This window comes from Calidris pugnax, unplaced genomic scaffold, assembly GCF_001431845.1.
Source record: "Calidris pugnax isolate Ruff unplaced genomic scaffold, ASM143184v1 scaffold27, whole genome shotgun sequence".
NCBI lineage: Eukaryota > Metazoa > Chordata > Aves > Charadriiformes > Scolopacidae > Calidris > Calidris pugnax.
In genome coordinates, this window is record NW_015090893.1 from 19849097 (window position 1) to 19854028 (window position 4932).

Genomic DNA, 4932 nt, shown 5'->3' on the forward strand with positions numbered 1-4932 from the left:
TCCCCCCCCCCCGCCATTATTTTTTCATATATATACCAATTGTTAATCTTGTAAATCTTATATGTTGCATAACAAAACCAGGGTGCCATTTATTAATAATGGGGAATTGACTGCAGGTTATCTCATGGGACAAAGTTGTGTTATAGCCCACAGTCATAACGCTGACCAGAGCAATCAAAAATGTCTGATGTCCAGAGAGCGTGTTAACATGAGTGATGGAGCACGGAATGCCATCCTTCTTCCCGGCTGTTTGGTGCAGTGCTATCTTCCCTGTGCCCCTGGGCGACAAACGGTGATAGAATACACTGCAGAGGAGGTTTATAGCTGCCCTGATTGAAAACAGACCTGTCTTCATTACAGGCATGATAGAATAATATCATTCACTGCAACAGTCGTTTACTCTTTTTCAACAGAATTCGGACAACAGGCACAGCGCAGGTAGTCCTGGAAAGCATGTAGTCCTTGCCCACACAGTTACGGGGTGCGTAGCAAGGCAACAAGCTTTACACCTCACCGATACATCTGTGGTTTGTGTTACAGGGCTCAATTAACTGTGTGTCTAATAGGAGAACTTGGGGCTGTGACAGCCAACAGATTTAACATGGCCCAGGAGCTACTGTGAGAGAGTTAGAACTGCTGTATTCCTAATTTGCAGAATGTGCAAAGTTGAGAGGGGGATCGTTTCAAAGCTGAATGATATGTTAAGGTGCAGGGTGCAAACTTTCAGCAGTAATAACTTATTCAGAATCTGAAATAACTTCTCTGATTTGCATTAGGTAGCTCTTCTTCTTTCTATACTGTTTATCGTCTGCTTTTTGGCTTCAAAACTGAATTCCAGGAAATCTGCCTGTGACTCAAGTAATACAGCATTATGACATCAGAGTAGGCTTTTGTGTGTTGTCAGTAATGTCTTTTTTCCCCTCTCTCTTGCTCAGATCTGAATTGCTTTCTTGGGAGGTTAATTGAGACGAAGTGACATAAAATGCCTCTGAGGACCCTGGAGTCATGCAGCAAAAGTGTTTACCATGCCCAAATCACTTCTCTGTATCTGAGAAATCCATTGATTCATGCCATATATTTTCTGTTTTGAAGAGATTTTATTTAATTGCAGCTTCTGATGAGCTCGAATGCAGTATCAGCTCTGCATGCATAACTACCCAGATGCTCTGAGGAAACCAGCATGCAGCGTTGGTTTAGCGTATCGTCCGCTGAGATCCCTAGATACACAGTCAAACTGTAGAGAATCATGCAGGTTCTTAAGGATTTTGTTATTCAAGACCCTTCAGATTGTTGCTAACTGCAATTCTGACTCAATGGAGAATAGACTTGCTCCCTTTTCAAGAGACCCAGATAATCGTTTTAACCAGTCTTCAAAAATTATGGTTAGGCTGAATTGTAGGAACTAGATTAGTTTAATTGGCCTGCATTGGGTGTGCTGCTGTGCACCCTACAGCTCACTGGGGAGAGAGGGACTGGAGATGATGTGTTGGGTGGTGTCTACATCTGGTGGGTGCCCAGGAGGCAGCCGAGGGCACTGGGACACTGCGGCTCCACTGGCACTGCCATCCGGCACACCGTGCCATGCACCGAAATGGCTGCTCCTCCACCTCCTGTCCTTGTCTTTCTGCTGATGATGTGCACCTAGATGGTAAGGAAAGAACTAATTGGGCTGAAAATCCATTGCTGAATTTTCACTGCTGAAAATCCTCACGCAGCCCAGGATGCCACTGGCAAGGGCTGGCCACTGGCTTGTGCTGAGCTCGGTGTCCCCTGTGACCCCGGGGCCTGTTCTGCAAAGTGTCTTTCCAGCCGGGTGCCCCCAGCGGGTATTGGTGCGGATATTAAGAAAGTAATTTTATTTCTGCTTCACAGGCCTGGTGTTAGAATGAAATTAAAGATGTTTTCTACCAGGCTAGGTTCTACTGTGGTGGTGATAAAATGAATTTTAATTAACTTTCCAGCATAGTTGTAAATTTCTCAGCTGTTGTTGTGAATTTCTTCAATTTCACCCGTTCTTTTGGAACTCAATGATCTTTAAACCTTGCTCAAGTGAAGAATTTCCAAGGACATTATGAATATCCAAGTGAACAACAACACTAGATTACAGGGCTTTTATTACCTGTCCTGTGCTAATTAGATTAAACTTCCTAGCTCGTTAACTGAGCTGTACTGATTTGGATGGAAGATAAAGTAGTGCAGAGGTAGTCGTCTTCTACGTTGATGAATTGCTGCAAAAGTGGTTTCTGCTGTCAGTGGATCTGATACAAATGGAAAATTTATTTCCTTGATGTAACAGTGCATATTAGACATCCTGAGGAAAATGAAGTTAAATATTACTAAAGTATGTTCTGCACATAATTGACGTTATTTTCTTTAATTGAGAGTGATGCCGTTCTGAAACAGAATTTCGTACATCTAAATTGTCCTGTGCTGGCCACATTATGATGGATTAGAAAGTTCAAGAAACTCAATAGTGACTTCTAGGACATAGATTGTTTCCAGTTAATTTTCCACAGGTCAACAGAAAACAGGGTTTTAAGGACCTTGAGTTTAACTGGTGGTTTAACTCCAACACTGGTGTGTTGAGTGTTAGCTCGAGTCACTGAAGTACTTAATTTAATAATTTCTGTAATCCATGCTTTTAAACTGTTTCTGAGAGAGTTTTGTGAATTTCATTTCGATGCTTAGGTTGTTAAAGTTTTATAAATATATATACAGAATATATTTCTTCTCCCTTTTAAGAGCAAGGAATATAAAAACTCCACAAACCCCACTAGATTAATATAATGGAGATGCAATATATGGGCTTGTGCAGGGATATTTTTAATGAAAGTAGATTATTTCGTTTTTCTTATCATCATGAAAAGTTAGGATGACTCCCAATGATCATGGAGTGCATATTAAAATACAACTTTATAAAAATTCCTGGTAACAGTCTTGGCTCAGGAAAAGAAAATATCACATTATATAGGTTTACTGCCAGTGGTATGTGATTTACTGCTTATTCTCATTCCGTTTTATTAGGTGCTGACATGATATGGAAGAACTTTCACGGAACTTGATGCCTTCTCTTCCCAGGTTGCAAGTGGCATTTGGTCAGATGACTGTTAATGATTAAGTTAATAGTGGTTTAAATTATTATTGCATCTCCTCTGCAATATATCCATTCATCTGCTGAAGGATGACAGTTGAACATACATTGTCCTCCCCTCTGTTCTAACTAAAGGTAAAACAGGTTGGTGTTTCAGCAGACTGAAAACTTGTAGCCGTTTTAAGGATACTTGTGTTTTAAAATTGCTCTGACTTGTCTGAAGTCCTCTCCCCACGCTGCTGTTGTGCTCCCAGGGTAGATCAGTAAGATTTTGTGTTCAAAGACAAAGCGGAGGCTTTTCATGCTCCCTGAACCAATGCTTTCTGCCTAATTGGAAACTGAAATTAAACCAAGTGCATGTATTCCTGCTTAGAAAATTGAATTTTTCCTAATAGTTTCACTTCAAGGAATGTTGATGTCCTGTCCTTCTTCAACCTCTTGGCCACTCTAAATAAAGCGAGCTAAAAGAGGTCTGTTGGTACCTAGCTCGTATAATTAATTCAGTTCTACAGACATATCAAATTAATAACTAGCAAAGAAGGATCCGGAGAGGAGCGCTCTGAGAGCCTGGAGTTGTCTGTGAGTGACGGGCACGATGAGCAGGGATGATTGGAGTGGATCCAGTCAGTCTGTAAATGGAAAAGTCGGCACTGGTAGCATGTTGCAAGAGTGTAAGCACAAGATTTATTCAAGGAACATTTAATTAAACTGGAAGGTAATGGACGATAGAGTGTGTAGCTCTTCCATTATAGAAAGTACTACATTGCTTAGATGATTTATTACTGGGGAGAAATAATGGCTTCATGTTTTTCCAGGACACAGTATGAAAGTGCTGTATAAAGTCTGAAAGCTACACAGGTTACCTTCATATAACCTTCAGAATTTTTATTGTGCTGAGTTGGTTTTTGAACTGTACATCCAAAAGCAATAAATTCTGGTGGCCCATGTGAAGAGTTTGGGCAACTCTTATTTAAAAAGCACATTTGACAAATGCTACAACAGTAATTAGTGGAGCCGTAGGTTATAATCCAATTCCTTGTGTCAGCATGTGCATTGTGAATTGATAGGAATAACACTTCCTTAATGTATTCAGTTGTGTCATAGTACGTTGTCTGTTAAAATACCCTTATGGTTCCCTAGAAAGACTTGTCATTCTTTGTTTCCTTCCCTCTCCCCCTGTGATTTGGGTTTTTTTGATGGAGATGAGTTGGTTGAACGTGCTGATTGTCAGCTGGGGATTTACAGAGCTGCAGATTTATACTGTTGGCAAGTTACGCGCTTTGTATTCTATAGAAGTTGCAAAAGAGGAAGCTGATCATTACAATGCATTTTTCAGGGGCATAATTTTTAAAACAGTAGTAGCTGGATGTTAATTGAGCAATACCTTCAAGTTCACATAGCAATAAGGTGCTATGCAGTGAGTGAATGTCAGTTTTTTTCCAAGACTGGGCTGTAATTTTTCTTTCCAACTGAAATCATCTCCTGACAGTTCGTTGTGCAGTGAGCACTGGTGATCTTTTACTTTAATAACATTTTGCTTATTTAAAGAGATGCTGTTCTGTTCACTGCCTTCAAAAAGTGCAATAGAAAATGGCTCTTTCTATTTTACATTATGTAGTAATTAATATACTCTCTGCAGAACCTTGCATGACCCTTCATATTTTCCATTTTCTAGTACATGGGCTTTGCTTATGAAACCTTACAGCTTCTTTTTTGTCTATGTCAGCACTCTTTTCATTTACTATGTTAACCCCACACAAAATTTAGGCTGGTTAGAGGTAATACTCTGTGAAAGAGCATGACAGTCTTTTACAAATAAAGTTATTAAGAATTGCATAGGG